The following is a 16,692-nucleotide window of genomic DNA, read 5'->3' on the forward strand; positions in this document are numbered from 1 at the left end:
GGCGGCTTGGGCTTGGGCCCACCATTAACCTCCTCTTTGGGAGCCGTCGTTGCCATGCGCTCCAATTTCTTGGTCCCCCTCCGCTTCACCACCTCAGTCCACAAGGTGGCCGGTTGTGGGGCTGAAGCGGTGGCAGGAGCTTTCGGAGGAGGAGGGGCCACGCCACCGAGTGGCAAGGACGCCATTGTGTCCGCGATCGAACACCCAGCATCCTTTGCCACTCCCTTCTTCTTCTTTTTCGCTTTTTGGCGGCGGTGGTAGGCAGGAGCGCACCCACTGCCACCTCGCCGCCTTGTAGGGTGGACGCTGCGTCCCCGACGGCCTTAGATGGTGGGTCAAATGTGTCCCACCAGTAGTTCGTCTGGGACGCACAGTCCTGGAGGCACTTAGGGCTCTCCGACGTAGGTACAGGTGATCTCCCCCCAGACGTGCTTGTGAGGTGAAGATCAGCCAAGGCCTTATGGTTTCGATAAGGGCTGTGGCCATCTTCACCACTCGCCTGTGAGGGCTGTAGACCTCCAGCACGTCGGAGAGCTGGCCCGCCTGCTCCCTGGCGAGGTCTAGCCCAGCCGACAACACCTCGTCGGTCCGGCCAATCACCCTCTTTGGTGTCCCGTCAGCGTTGAAGAGATCAACTGCAGTCAGGGGCACCAACTTAGGCTTCTTGGCCAAGACCGGCAGAGGAGTCGTCGGCATGGGCACAACCGCGCCGGGCGGGGTGTCCTCCAAAATGATGGTGGGTGGGCTGACCGTTGGGGAGATCTCCTTGCGTCCCAAACGTAAGGAATCGTCCTCCCCCAGCTCAGCCGCCTTCATCTCACTAACCCCCTCCATGGTTGGACCCGAAGGTCCCACCCTTGTCGAACCACCCCTAGATGCGCCCCGCAATCTTTCCAGTATGGAGAGTTTTGGTGACGTATCTAGGGGGTTGGTCGTTGTCAAGTCCGTTCCAGGTTCCAAGCTGTCCATTGCCAATACCCTCCCGGCTATTTCACCGGTGGGAGTGGCTTGGTCACCACCACTCCCTGCAGTCGCAGTACCAACCCCGTGNATGGCCACACCCGTAGTTACTGTAATCACAACCCTAGATGTGTTCGCTGTGGTGAAGATCACGAGTCCTCTATTTGCACAAAAAACCGAAATGAACCGGCCAAATGCGCCCTATGCGGAGGCTCCCATCCTGCAAACTATAGGGGCTGTCAGTCTCATAAAGAATTACTAAAGCAAAGAAAATCACATCTCAACTCAAACATTAAAACCAATTATTTACTTAACGTAAACTCAAATGAAACTCACTCAGAAAAAATCTTAACCACTCAAAATTTTCCACCCCTTTCTCACTCTAAAACTACTCAATCTACCACAGCAAAAAATCCAACTAAGTGTACAAAATCAGACCAGCCGTCAGAGAAAATTTTTTCAAATCATTTATCTTCTTTTATTACCGATCTAAAAACGCTAATTAATCCACTTATCTCACTCCTCACGACTGTCATCGAGCAACTTCTTAAAAATGGCCGTTAATCAACAATCACACCTACTCACAATCCTCTTGTGGAATGCCAATGGAATACTAAATAACATCAACGAACTACAATTAACTCTATCAGAAGAAAAAGTAGATATTGTAATGATATCGGAAACTCATCTTACTAAAACGTCTTCTCTCAAAATTTTTGGATATGAAGTGCTCAGAGCTGATCACCCTGACGGTACTGCCCATGGAGGAGCCGCTCTACTCATCTCCAACAAAATATCTCATTCTCCTTTTCTACCATTCACCTCTAACAAACTACAAATCNTACCTCTAATAAACTACAAATCATTGCCTCCTCTATAATTATAAATTCGATTCCAATTTCTTTCGCTTCTGCTTATCTCCCACCAGGGTGTCAGTTTCCTGAAAATGAACTATCAACATTTTTACTCACACTTATATTATCGGAGCTGATTTTAACGCCAAACACCCAACATGGGGAGCCAGATCAACCAATACAAGAGGACGTTCACTCTATAGTTTCATGTCCTCCAAACATGCTAAAGCACTCGCTCCAGATGCGCCTACATACTGGCCAACACACGCAAACCGTCATCCAGATATACTTGATTTCTATTTAACAAATCTGCCAAATCATTTCTTAACAAAAATCACTAACTTAAATGACCCGGCCTCAGACCATACTCCAGTCATGCTACAAATAAACGCCCAAACTTCTTCTAGTATAAACAATTTCACCCAAAATCAAATATACTGGCCAAAATTCCGAAATCTCATGACGAAGAACTCCCATCTTAATATTAAACTAAAAACAAAAACCGATGTCGATCTGGCAATTAATACACTCACAGAGAACATTCTCAGCGCTAAAATCAACTCCCTATCTCCAATAATAAACAAGCAATCTGGCAATCAACTTACTCCTGAATTAAGACTACTCATAACAGAGAAGCGGAGAGCCCGCAATCAATGGCAGCGCACTCACTACCCTGAAGACAGACATACATATAACTCTCTAACAAATAAACACAAAAAACTACTAAAGAAGCACAAAAATGAAATGTACAAATCTCACCTCTCATCCCTATCACCAAATAACGGCTCCCTTTGGAAGAAAACTAAATCACTATTAAAACACAAATCAGTCATGCCTCCCCTTCAACGTCTAAACAACACCCTAGCCGTCTCCACTCAAGAAAAGGTCGAGCTACTTGCTGAACATTTCGCCAATGTCTTCAAGCCACACTCAATCCTCCCGGACACCACACACTTAGATCTAGTAAACCGATTTAACACGTCTCCACTACCCATGGCCCTTCCAGCAAAACCCACCACTCCCAAAGAAGTGTCATCAATCATCAAAAAACTCAAGACCAACAAGTCACCTGGACACGATCTTATTAGTAACAAAATAATAAAAAATCTACCGCCCAAAACAATCATACTGCTTACATATATTTACAACGCGATCTTTCGCCTTTCTTATTTCCCCCCTAAATGGAAAACAGCAATTATTATCTCCATCTTAAAACCTGAAAAACCCCCAGAAAAGTCGACGTCATATAGACCAATTAGTCTTTTACCAGTTCTCGGTAAAATCCTCGAAAAGCTTCTCCTTAGCAGACTTCTCCCATTAGTGCAAGAGAAAAATACCATACCTGAATTTCAGGTTGGTTTTCGACCAAAACATGCCACATTCCATCAACTCCACAGAGTCGTAGATACTATTGCTACATCTCTCGAATCCAAAAAATACTACTCTGCCGTATTCCTTGACGTCGTGCAAGCATTTGACACGGTCTGGCACACCGGCTTACTATATAAATTAAAAAAAATATTTCCTGCACCATACTTTCTACTACTCAAATCATTCCTTGAAAATAGGTCTTTTAGAGTCAAACTNTCCTTGAAAATAGGTCTTTTAGAATCAAACTTAATTCAACACTATCCGATTATCATAATATTCAAGCCGGAGTCCCCCAAGGTAGCGACATTGCTCCTTTCTTATACATCATCTACACAGCTGACATTCCACATACCGCAAACACACATCGGAACATACGCAGATGACACTGCAATACTAGCTGCCGATCAAGATCCGCATAACTGTAGCAAATTTTTACAATCTCACCTCAACATATTATCCAAGTGGTGTGACACCTGGAAAATAAAAATCAACGAACTAAAATCTACCCACATCACCTTCACCCTTCGTCAAAATGTCTGTCCTAACATAATTCTCAACAACACTATTATTCCACAAGCAAGGGAAGCGAAATATCTGGGCTTGCTATTCGACAGAACGCTCACATGGGGTCCTCATCTTAAAAGTAAACGGAAACAGCTAAATACTCGTCTTCATCTAATAAGACCGCTCATCCAACACAACCAGCACATATCCTATCGTCTACTTCTTTACAAATCCCTCCTCCAACCAATATGGTCATACGGTATCGCGCTCTGGGGTGTTGCAAAGCCGTCTAACATAAGGACAATACAGGCGTTCCAGTCTATTTGTCTCCGTATGATAACCAAAGCACCGTGGTACGTCACCAACAACTCCCTCCACGAAGACCTCAAAATAGCTACAGTTAAAAAAACTGCACACATATATTACAAAAGACTACATTCCAAAATGCAATCCCATCCAAACCGTCTCGTTACTCAGCTACATTCAACAATTCTTCCGGGCAATCCAAACAGACGCCTCAAACGCAACTGGTCAAGAGACCTTCTTAATATTATTTAACCCACTTAAAATTAATAATACACAGGTGGCTCTAATGTGAGCTTCCTCCTCGCCGCCATATCATTGTCTATTTTATTCCTATTCACATATTTACTTATTGTACATATAGCTGTATAGATTGTAAATTTTCTAATAAACGTTCTTAAAAAAAAAAAAAAAATTTCTTTGATAAGATATATTGATGATTAAACAACATTAAGGAATAAAGACGTATATAAGTTTTTTAAAAGAATGAGACGTCCTACAGTCTCTCCAGTGATTTTATTCTATATTAAAATTTATAAATACTAATGACTAATTGTTCAAGGTTAACAGAAATTATAAACGAGTTTTTCCAACATTCGTTTTTCTCAAAGTATTCGAAGTGGCTATACATCTTTCTTTACTAGTACGAAAGTATATTAGTAGCTATATCTAAAAGAAATACACATTGTCAACGGTTGTATTAAACATTCTATTCGAGTAGTATGAATAACATATTAGTATAACAAACGACCTAGTAGTAATGCTATGAAATATAGCGCCTACGCATTATGCACGTGTTCGATGGTTTTTATCAAACACAACGATTGTCGGAATGTCTGGAATGTATAGTGGAACCACATGGAAGGGGTACTCAGCATTTACAAAATATCGACTTAAACTTAAACGACAGCGTCGGGGATGAATTAACAAAGCTGTATATAGGGTTGTGACATATTAAACGTGCGGACTCGACGCGTATTATACTCACGTTGAACCGTTAGCGTGTACCTACACTGGAAAATGAACTTTTTTTTTTTTTGGTAGACCCGACATTGAGTAGATCCTGTGCACCTATTATTTACCAAACAAATTATTAAGTAGACACTGTATATATACAGTATGACGTATATACAGACTTAAAAAATTATTTAATTTTATTAAATAATTAGTTAATATACATTAATTAATAATATTATGGTCGGCTAGGGCTGGGTTCCAGCGTACACAGTACTACGCCTGACTCAGGGTTCACGCACCGTACACAACGTCATTTTGACGAAGTACGGGAGCACACACCGCTGTAATATACACACAGCAGGGGACACATACGTCACACTTAGGGCACCACACAGTAGGGATTCCGGTAACTACACCACTTGTGTTTGTGACGTAGACACTGTCATATGGTCGACTAGGGCTGGGTTCCAGCGTACACAGTATGCGACGTCAACACTTTCACTGGGGCCCCGGTGGCATGACAATCGTTACCCGAAGGGTACTCCCATAGGTAACGTCATTTTGACATCATCACTAATGGCACCCTCACGCTAACTTGGCTTACACCGTCGTATACGACGTCATTTTGACGTCATCGCCACTGGTTTGCCTTGGGTTGTCACACAATCAGTGTGACGTCACCAGCGCGGAGTGCATCTCAGCTGTGCACCCATTGTTCTCCGAGAACAATAGCCCATTGTTACGAAAACAATAGGTGACGTCATTGTCGGCACCTTTGAGGGCCAAAACGCATCATACCATTACTACTTATAATACTGCAAAATTTTAAATTGTTCTTTATGTTTTTGGCGAAACTTCAAAAATAAAGAGCGTACACTCAAAAAAAGATAATCCACCCCATTTTTGAAGAACTTCAACCCCTTTGAGGCACGTGAAGGGGTTGACTTATTGTACTCAAATTTTACCAGTTTCATTTTTTCAGTGAACCTAACGAATTTTAGAGCCCATGATTTTGAATTTATGAAGTCGAAGAATAAGGACCACCCAATCTCCCTGTTATATATTTATTTAAAATTAAAAAAAAAATTTCTTGTATAAAACTCTTTTCCAAAATACTCACCAAGTACATTTCATTAAACTTATTGTTTTAATTTTAATTTAGTTTCTAAATACTTAAAAAAATTATATAACTCCGCTTTCCCGAGTCCCTTTATATACTCTACAGCTATTATTTTTTCTTCAGTTGCACCTTCTAAAACAATTTCATCTACTTTCTCAGTTATAAAATTATTTTCCATATTTTTATTATTATTTTTTTTTTATCTAATATTTTTTACGGGGAGTGATAAATAACAATAAAAAAAATCGTCATATAAAAAAAATTTGATTTCCAATCATGCAAATAATTTAACAAACATTAACATTTCAAAATATAAAATCTAAGAACGCCACAAAGTAATGCATAATGATAAAAATAACATAACCCACACCTCACATCCACTCTATTTTTTTAAATAGTTATAAATTCCGAAGTAATTTATTTATTTATTTATTTATTTACTAAATTAACGCCCCAAAGGGCAAGACTACAGTTAATAAAACTTAAACTAGACATCAATAAATTTAGAGCATACAATTAATTATAAAAACAAACAATATAAGTAAAGATTCTTAACTATATAATCGATCTCTTTATTATATCTAAAGAATTAAAAAAGAAGTCCACTTTATGACTAACTTCATAACATTCTAATAACATACGATTGACCGGAGCAAAAAGATTATAGTTCTGTTGGACAGGAGAAACATAAAACATCGTTTGAGACCGTAAATGGACTGAAGGAACATTAAAAGGAATAATATCAAGAATTTCTGGACAGTCAATTTTATTATTTAATAAACTATGGATCCAACTAACGTCAAACATTTTCCGCCTCGTACTCAGACTGGATAGTCCAATATCTGAAGCTACTACATTTAAATCAACTTCATTAATATCGTATTTTGCTACTTTTACTACTAACATACGCAGAAAACGTTTTTGCAATTTTTCCAGTTTATTAGTAAGATTAGTTTGATATGGTGACCAAATAATTGACCCATATTCGACTATAGAACGCACTAAAGAACAATATAAAACTTTTAAACAAATAGGATTAGAAAACTCCCAGCAATTTCGCTTAAGAAAGCCCAACATCCGTAGTGCTTTATTATAAATAAATNCAGCCTAACATCCGTAGTGCTTTATTATAAATAAATGAAATGTGTTCAGTAAAAGATAAATCCTAAGAAAGAATTACACCTAAGTCTTTAATATGAGGAACATTTATGAGATTAATACTATTTATATTATATGCATATTAGGGTGCCCCTTATTTTTGAAGTCCAATAATTTGAGAAGTGCCGCCCGGGAATTTGTTCCTATAGGTCTAAGTATAATATCTGCAAAATTTGAGCTTCATATAACATGATTAACAGGGCGCGCTCTAAGCTCAAAGTTTTAGGAAAATTCAAATTTTTGCACTTTTTTAAATTTTTTTGCTAAGTTTTTGATCTTACGGGAAAATGATAATGAGCTTTTTTGTAGACCTAGTTATTTACTACAATTAATGTTTCAAGTAATTTTTCATAAAGTCCGCGGTTTCTCGTGAAAATTAAAAAAAACTATTTATAACTTACATTTTACGAAAATTGCTCATTTTTTTGTTTTTGTCAATATCTATACAAAAATCAATCGTACAAAAAAAGGACATATTATTAATGTTGTAGTAAATCATTTTTACTAAAAAATATATTATCATGCAAAATGTAAGTTAATCATGTTATATGAAGCTCAAATTTTGCAGATATTATACTTAGACCTATAGGAACAAATTCCCGGGCGGCACTCTTTGAATTTCATAAAAAAAAAATCGTTCATATATAAATAAGGGGCATATAGTTCATATGAACGCTTACGACAAAAAGTGATCTAAGCACATTTAGACACATTCAAGCATAAACCATTAACAACACATCAATTATAAAATCTGCACAAGTCTGCTTGGAGATTATGACTGTCATGAATTGTACGAATGTTAGAATAAATTTTTACATCATCGGCAAAACACAAATAGCTTGAATGTTGAAAGACATCAGAAAGATCGTTCATGAAAATTAAGAAAAGTAATGGAGATAAATGCCCTCCTTGAGGAACCCCAGAGGGGATATGGATAATGGAAGAGATAATATTATTTATCTTTACTTGCTGCTGTCTGCCTGTGAGGTATGAAGCTAACCATTTAAGTAGTGGGTCTTTAACGCCAATATGTTTTAATTTATCAATTAATACCTTGTGATTTAATGTATCAAACGCTTTTTTCATATCAGTATAAATTGCATCTACTCGACCACCATTTGCAACAGTGGAAACAATATTAGTATAAAACACAAGCAGGTTAGTAATAGTTGATTTAGAACTACGAAAGCCGTGCTGGCAGTTATTCAGCACGTTTTTAAAACTTAATGATNCAGAACTACGAAAGCCATGCTGGCAGTTATTCAGCATGTTTTTAAAACTTAATGATAACTCGGGCTCTAGAAGTTTCTTAAATTTTTTCGGCAACACACTTAATTTAGAAATAGGTCTATAATTACCCACATCAGACTTGTCACCTGATTTAAAAATAGGGGTAATATAACTTGATTTCCATCGTAATGGAAAAACACCCGAAGACAATGACAAGGAAAACAAAAAATGGATTGGACGAGTAAGCGGATAACGACAAGAACTAAAAATGATACCAGGGACAAGGTCAGGACCGTAAGTAGTGCCCGTATTTCGTTGCAGTTCTTCAAACAATTTTAGAACCGGGATCTCACATGAGGCTATACTAAACGAGGAGGGTAAAATAATATTTGGATACGTTGATCGGACGGTTTGTTTCNAAAACGAGGAGGGTAAAATAATACTACGATCCGTTGATCGGACGGTTTGTTTCGAAACAGAATAATTAGAAGCAAAGAACTCACTAAACATTTCAGACACATTGATCATATTGTCTGACTTTATATTTCCAAAATACATAGAGTTTGGAAGTAANAATTTCCAAAATGCATAGAGTTTGGAAGTATGTTATTATTTCTTTTGTCTTTGACAAATTTCCAAAAGTATTTTGGGTTAACAATTAAATTATTTTGAACACGGTTAATATAATCTGAATAACATTTTTTTGATAGGTTTTTACATTTAGATCTAATAGCTGAGAACTCATTATATATTGATTGGTCTTTTTTAATTTTGAAAATCTTGTGAAGGGCATTTTTTTTACGTATTAATTGACAAAGTTCCTTTGAAAACCAACTTGGGAAAGGAAACTTCTTTGGATAAACTTTAGGAACGAATAACTCGATAGAATGTAAGAGTATCTCATAAAATTTATCAAGCGCGCTATTAATGTCATCATAGTTATATAAAATCGACCAGTCAATAGAACTTAAATAATAAGACATTTTACAATAATTACCACGTTTAAAATTATAATACCAAATCAAGGGGCATGAATGCTGATAATTGTTACTACGTTGTAACTCAACTAACAAAGCCGGATGGTATAGGTCTAATGGCACCAATATATCTGTTGAGGTATTGACAGTGATCAAATTTGTATTAGAAAATATTAAATCCAGATATGAATTGTATATATTAGGAATTGTGTTGACCTGATACAAGTTTAAAGATGAAAAGCACTCATAAATAACATCTACTTTAACTGATCGAGCGCCATCGTAAATCATGCCATGGTCATCATTATAGAATTTTGTATCACCTAAATTGTAATCTCCCATTAAAATAAAAGTAAAATTGGTTTTAACAACACTAGATAAAATAGACTGCACAGTATCAGCATGAGCTGAGTAGACACTAACTGAGNCTATCAGCATGAGCTGAGTAAACACTAACTGAGCTTCCAGGTGGTATATAGCATGCACCAATAATATATTTTAAATTACCACCACTATTTACAGTTACAAACAACTGTTCAACATTATCAGTGGGGATCTTTATGATTTCTGAAAATAAACATTTATTCACACAGATTGCTACTCCACCACCTCTCAAACATGAACTGGTTTTATCACTCCGGTCAACACGATAGACTATATAGTTATCAAAGCTAAGCTCTGAATCTAAAATTGAATAATTTAGCCACGTTTCCGTTAATACAAAAAAGTCAACTTTGCATAGCGGAATATTACATTTTATTTCTGCTAGTTTTGTCCGTAAACCACGTACATTTTGATAATAATCCAAAAGAGATCCATAATTATTTACAATTTTTTTATTACAATGTATACAATTTTTAGTTTTTTTAAGTGGATGATTTAAATTTAAATTATAATTTTGTTTAGAATACGAAGAAGTGTGGTTAATATTTTGAACCGTTGGGGAGTAATTTAGTTTTTTGGCTGGATCGAAGGAATACCTTTCACATATCTAATAACGATATTAGATTCACCTTTAAGACGTCGCTGGAATAACTCTTCCCTCAAACTTTTCATTTGTGAACGTTGAAGTAAAGTTAGGTCGGCATTAATCCATATATTTTTCCATTTACTTGTGTTTTGAAGTTTTATTTTGTTTTTTAACATTGTAAAAGCTTCCGATTCATTCCCAAATTGAATAAGAAGTGGCCGTTTTTTAGACTGTGCATTGCCAAGACGTTTGGCTAATGTTATGCTTAAATCTAGGTTTAAATGAGATATTAAATCATTTGCTAACATTTTTGAACTATCATTAGTCTCGTTTGGTGCTTCTTCCATATTAAAGACNAATTTGCTAACATTTTTAAACTATCATTAGTCTCGTTTGGTGCTTCTTCCATATTAAAGACCACAACATTTTTACTTTTTGGTATTCTCAACTGAGCCTCCCTAATTACTTCAGATGAGGACATATCAATATTGGTCGTGGTTTTTGACGATTCCAATAATGATACACGGTCACGTAAGTTGTTCAATTCATCGTTGAGTATTTTATTCTCAGATACAAGGTTATTAAAAGATGTTATCATGCTTTCAAATGAATTATTCAAGATACTTAGCTTATTTTCATAGCTTATAAATTTCTCTTGAATTGTTTTGAATTTAGTGTCTTGGGACGATTGCATTGATTTAAGAATTTTCATTATATCATCTAAACAAAGCTCTTTTTGAAGTGAACTAGACGATGTTGATTTTTTTAACGGCGTTCCCGGTTTACTGGACATGTTAATCATTTACTATACAATATAAAAAAATGATTAACAAAGACCAAGATTTAAGATTCGATTTAACACTACGAGTAATCACTACACACATACGTGTGTTCTATACGACAGATACAACTGAACTAATGGGTCAAAAGTTGTTATCGATCAGTCATTTTCTTAATTAGATCATTTTACATTTTATAAACGTGTTAAATATATATGTCATCATTAAAATAAAATAAAATTGACGTCCTTATAACATATAAGGGGTCAATTAAAAAAATACTTAATAATATATAAATCGACAAATATGTAAATTTTAAACGTATCAAAAATAATTTTCTTAAAGTGAAAATTATTTTAAGAGAAATTGATTGGTCATATAAAAAGAATCAAAAAATGTAAAACGAATTCAAATTTTATATTTCTTAGTTTCATATACTTAAATTTGTTATATGTTTTATTGCATATTTCACATATTTTCTGTTTTCTTAAATTTTTTGTTACACATTTTGTAATAATATGTTGTCTCTTAAAATTTTAACATAAATATAATGTTATCATTTGTACATGTATGTCACATATTATGAATATACAAGATTTTCAAAATAGGAGTCCTTTCTTTAATACACAAAATAATCAGTTGAGATAAAATCTAATTATTATATAGATTTTAAAGAAATGCCTACACACACAGTCCCATCACAATTAACCAATTAGAATCAAAATTCTTAGCTTCCAAGATTACACTAGGGATTGGTAAACTACCTTCCTTCTAACTATAAAACACTTCGCCATATCTATTCACTGATTGAATAAAAAAATTTTCATTATTCAATTTATTTCGATGTCTTGTGAACTTGTGTGAACACGTAAGTATTAAATACTTAGAAAAATCGTTGAAAAAGAACCAAAAAGAATTATTTAACTCGAGACATTTGCTTTGAAATAGTAGAGGTAATGACTATTATACTACTTTTATTCAATAAATATTTTATTAAACAGTAACGTGATTATTAATAAGAAGTACACATTTTTACATAGGTTAAGAACAACAGAAAATGTTAATGTTGGAAAATTTATTGCACACATTAAACCACAAAATATATTATATTTCTTTGTTCTAAATTCGCATTCTCCATTATCATAATATAATTTTAATGGATCGATAAAAATTTTAGGACAAATACTTATTGAATTACAACCTTTTTAATACATAGAGTATGTGGCGCTGTTGGAGTAAGCATTATAGAATTTATAATGCGTACTGTTAATACCAGGGGCGAGAAATTATATCACGCTTACCCAGTGATTAATAAGAAAGGATTTTAGGACATTTATATTTGTTTTGAAAGAAGACTGTGGTCGTTAGTTCACACAAAATTGCTTCTATTTCCATAAAAATAACAATAATTTAAATTGTATTAAGTATTTATAATTTACAATAGCACCTTGTGCAATTTAGTAATAAGAGTTGACAAATATAACAATAAATATAAATCAGTATTATTAACTATGACTTTGATTATATACACATAGATATAACTAAAAAAGAGATTCAATATAAATAATAGTGTTGGATATATAATTAATATACGCTAAGATTATTTGTTTGATTTATGAATTAAAATTGGCAATTGTCATCTGTGTGACTTACACAATTTTCCTGATCCAGCCGTGTGGAATATAACAACAAATAAACCATAAAATTGTTACCTTAGATAATCCGACAACGTCATCCGTGTGACTTAAATAATTTCGGCTAATATTAAACACCAAAATACACTAATCATATAATACAATATTATTTATGCTAAAGAAGCTAACTTCATAAACAAACTTGAATAACATTTACATTACCAAAAAACGTGAATATAATTTTTACTAAATCGTATAAGCAACAAAACATTTTCCTAATTTTATACTAATCTAATTACATACACATGTCGACCGGCAATGATAACCGGCCGACGCCGCCCAGCGTCCGTGAGAGGAAGAGAAGATGAGTGGACAGAACCGAATAAGCGCGCTATCTAGTATTTTTAAGCAGCGCGAACACGTACTAATATACACATTTCATATACACTAGTATGAGATATTACCTGCACTACATACCCACTTTATGTATTAAAATACTTATAAATTAATAATTACTCGTTCTAAAATTTTTGTCAACCCATTAATCAATTTTTTGTAAGAAAAGCTTTATAAACGGATTTTCATTTTTATTATTAACAACAAATAATATAAAATATAAATTTAAAGTAGGACTCCGATGGTCCCCTCCCTTAATACATGTCTGATTAATAATTTTTATTAGTACTTTCTGTAATATACTTTGTTATGCTTCAAAATAACAATTAATAAAACATACTTTCGTATGGGTCATTCCATGTGAAATCACCTAATGTGCGGCTATAGTTCAGAAATTTTTATCATAGACTTCCTGAAGGTTTTTGAAAACAAAAATAATTTTTTTTAGCTTCGATGCGAAGCTGCGAAAGTATTAATTTTACTATGGTGTGTTTTTTTTGTATCTGTTGCCACTTTTTCTCGGCTCTCACTGAACCGATTTCTTTCAACAATACTTCAAAAGATCACAAATCGTATCTAGTTAAAGAAATTACCAATAAAAATAGAAAAAATTTCTCGTTCCTCGTAAATTGGGGATATCCCCAAAAAATCTTCCGGTGCGAGGCGTGGGCCCCGGAGCGGGACTCTTTGGAATCTCGACTAGGGTCCACGTTCCAAGTCGGGTCGTTGGTGGACCTGATGTTGAGGAGCTGGGAGGCGTGGAGGCTCGTCCAGGCATTCGTCGAATCAGTCATATTAAAGAAGGAGGAAGCGGAACGCCTGCGACACAGGCAGCCACGCCGCCCGGCACAGGAGGACTTAAGGCGTCGGCCTTAACCAGCGCCTTAGGTATTTTATGTTTAATGTTATGTGTTGTGAGTTTTTTTGGCAGTCCTCCCTAACGGTTCCCACTCTGGGATCCGGTTAACGGAAGGGGGCCACACCACTTTGCGAATCAGCTCTTGATTAATTTCGGGCTGGTTCGCAACGTGGTGGTGTAAATTATTAAGATGGCATGGGCCGCCCTGAAGTAATGCCTCACGGCAGTTCCAGGACGGCCCACAATAATGCCGGTCGTTAAAAAAAAAAAAAAGGCTCACCGCCACTCCGAAGCTTTGCTCAGTTTTGGCCCTGAGGGCCAAATCCCTGAAGAGAGAGGTTGCGTCGTCCGTCGAACTCCAGTAGGGTAAAATAGAGAGTTCTAGGCCCTCTCTGCTTCACCCACCCACCCTATCTTCGTGGTAATGGGAAGAGGGGTGGAGGGGAGTAAATCCAACGTAAACTAACATAATACAATGGGAGGGGGAACGATGATGTAACCCTTTTTTTTTTTTTTTTTTTTTTTTTTTTAACACGACCGGCCTACATGCGGACCGCCCCGGAACTACCGTTAGGTATTACCTCAGGGCGGCCCACGCCGTCTCTAAAACTCACACCACCACGTTGTGAATCAGCCCGAAATTAATCAAGAGCTGATTCACAACGTGGTGTGGCCTCCCCCGTTAGCCGGATCCCAAAAGTCGGGATCCGTTGCCCGGGTTGCACCACGTGGAGGTGGGGGCAGGACTTTGCGAAGGGGGCATAATAACTCACAAACATATAAACATAGACACACTTATACCTAAGGCGCCGGCCTAAACCAGCGCCTTAGGTCCTCCTGTACCGGGCGGCGTGGCAGCCGCTGCCTCAGGCGTTCGGCTTCCTCCTTCCTTTTCAGGTCGGATTCCGCGAACGCCTGGACAAGCCTCCACGCCTCCCGGCTTCCCAACATCAGGTCCACCAAGGACCCGACGCGGATCGTGGACCCCAGACGGGACTCCAGCGAGTCCCGTTCCTGGGCCCACGCCTCGCACCGGAAGAGGGTGTGCAGAGCGTTGTCTGCCTCTCCCGGGCGATCCTGGCAGTGGTCGCACGTCGGCGCGGCTGCCCTCCGAATACCGTGAAGGTATTCGTTGAAGCAGCCGTGGCCGGACAACACTTGCGTGAGACGGTAAGACATCTCACCGTGTGTCCGGGCCACCCACCTCTCCAGGCGGTCGGGTCCTATGAGGGACCTGGTCCACTCGCCTCTCTTCGTTTCCTCCGAGAGGCGAGCCCGCCACCGGAGCATGGTGGTCCGCCGGAGCGCCAACCGGTCCTCGGGTTCGAGGGGTCGGTCGCGCTCTCGGCGGAGCTCATGTCCGGCGGCCCGTTCCGCGGCTAGCAGGTCGGCGGGCGGCAGTGACGACAGTATTCCCGCCGCCACTCCGGAGACCGTTCGGTAAGCCGACACGGTCCGGATCGCCGCCCGCCTCTGCACCCGAAGCAGGGCTTCGCGGTTCCTGGCCGAATACTCGAGGGTATCCGCCCAGACCGGGGACCCGTACAGGAGGACCGAGTGAACGACGCTGACGAGCAGTCTGCGCCGCATTTCCCTCGGTCCTCCCAGATTGGGCATGAGCCCCGCCAGGCTGTCCATGACTTTCTGGGCCCGTTGGGCCGCACGAGTGATGTGCGGCCCGAACATCAGACGTTTGTCGAAGACCAGGCCCAGATACGTCATGGAATCCCTAAGCGGGACGTCCACCTCCAGCACGGTGAGCCAAGGAGGAGCGAACTTGTACCTGCCCGTGAACAGGACCGCTTCGGTCTTGTCCAGGGCGAGGCTCAGTCCGCTCCCCTCCTGCTGGATCCAGGCGGTGACTGCGCTAAGAGCGCAGTTCGCCCGGGATCCAGCTTCCTCGGACGAGGCGCCTTCCGCCACCACCAGCGTGTCGTCCGCATAGCAGACGATGCGCACGCCCGGTGGTAGCGGAACGCGGAACACCGCGTTGTACGCGATGTTCCACAGCAGAGGCCCGAGAACCGACCCTTGCGGGACGCCTCCCGTCACAGGTCTGGTTCTCGGGCCCGCGGCGCTCTCGTATGTGATGACCCGGTCGCCGAAGTACGACCGGATCATCCGCCCGAGGTACGGAGGCACCCGAAACGCGTCCAGCGCTCCGAGGATGTGTGACCATCGCACGGAGTTGAACGCGTTCCGGATGTCCAGGCTCACCGCCACCCCGAAGCCCGGTCCGTTCTCGGCTCTGAGGGCCAGGTCCCTAAAGAGGGAGGCCGCGTCGTCCGTCGACCTCCCTCTCCTAAAACCGAACTGGCCCTCGGCCAGTCCTCCAACTGAGGCCAGGTGGGCTTCGATTCGGGTGACGAGCAGCCGCTCGAGGATCTTCCCCAGGTCGTCCAACATGCATAGCGGTCGGTACGACGAGGGGAGACCCTCGGGCTTGTCACCCTTCCTCAGGAGCACCAGCCTGACCTTCTTCCACTTCGTGGGGAATTCACCCTCCGCGAGGCAGCGGTTAGCGACGGCGCTTATCCATTCCGGGGCGAGGTCGTGGACCAACCCCCACACCCGGTTTGGAATCGCGTCGGGGCCGGGAGCTGTGTTCCGGCCCCGCACC

The 16,692-nt window shown here is 39.3% G+C and overlaps 1 protein-coding gene across 1 annotated transcript in view; it reads right to left on the reverse strand.

The window, feature by feature from the left end:
* LOC126898343 (uncharacterized) overlaps positions 1 to 16,692 on the reverse strand; it is a 20,152-nt gene that overhangs the window by 1,548 nt on the left and 1,912 nt on the right. The gene's annotated exons all lie outside the window — the stretch shown is intronic.

Source organism: Daktulosphaira vitifoliae, unplaced genomic scaffold (assembly GCF_025091365.1).
Source record: "Daktulosphaira vitifoliae isolate Bord-2020 unplaced genomic scaffold, ASM2509136v1 Scaffold_2, whole genome shotgun sequence".
In the NCBI taxonomy this organism is placed as follows: Eukaryota; Metazoa; Arthropoda; class Insecta; order Hemiptera; family Phylloxeridae; genus Daktulosphaira; species Daktulosphaira vitifoliae.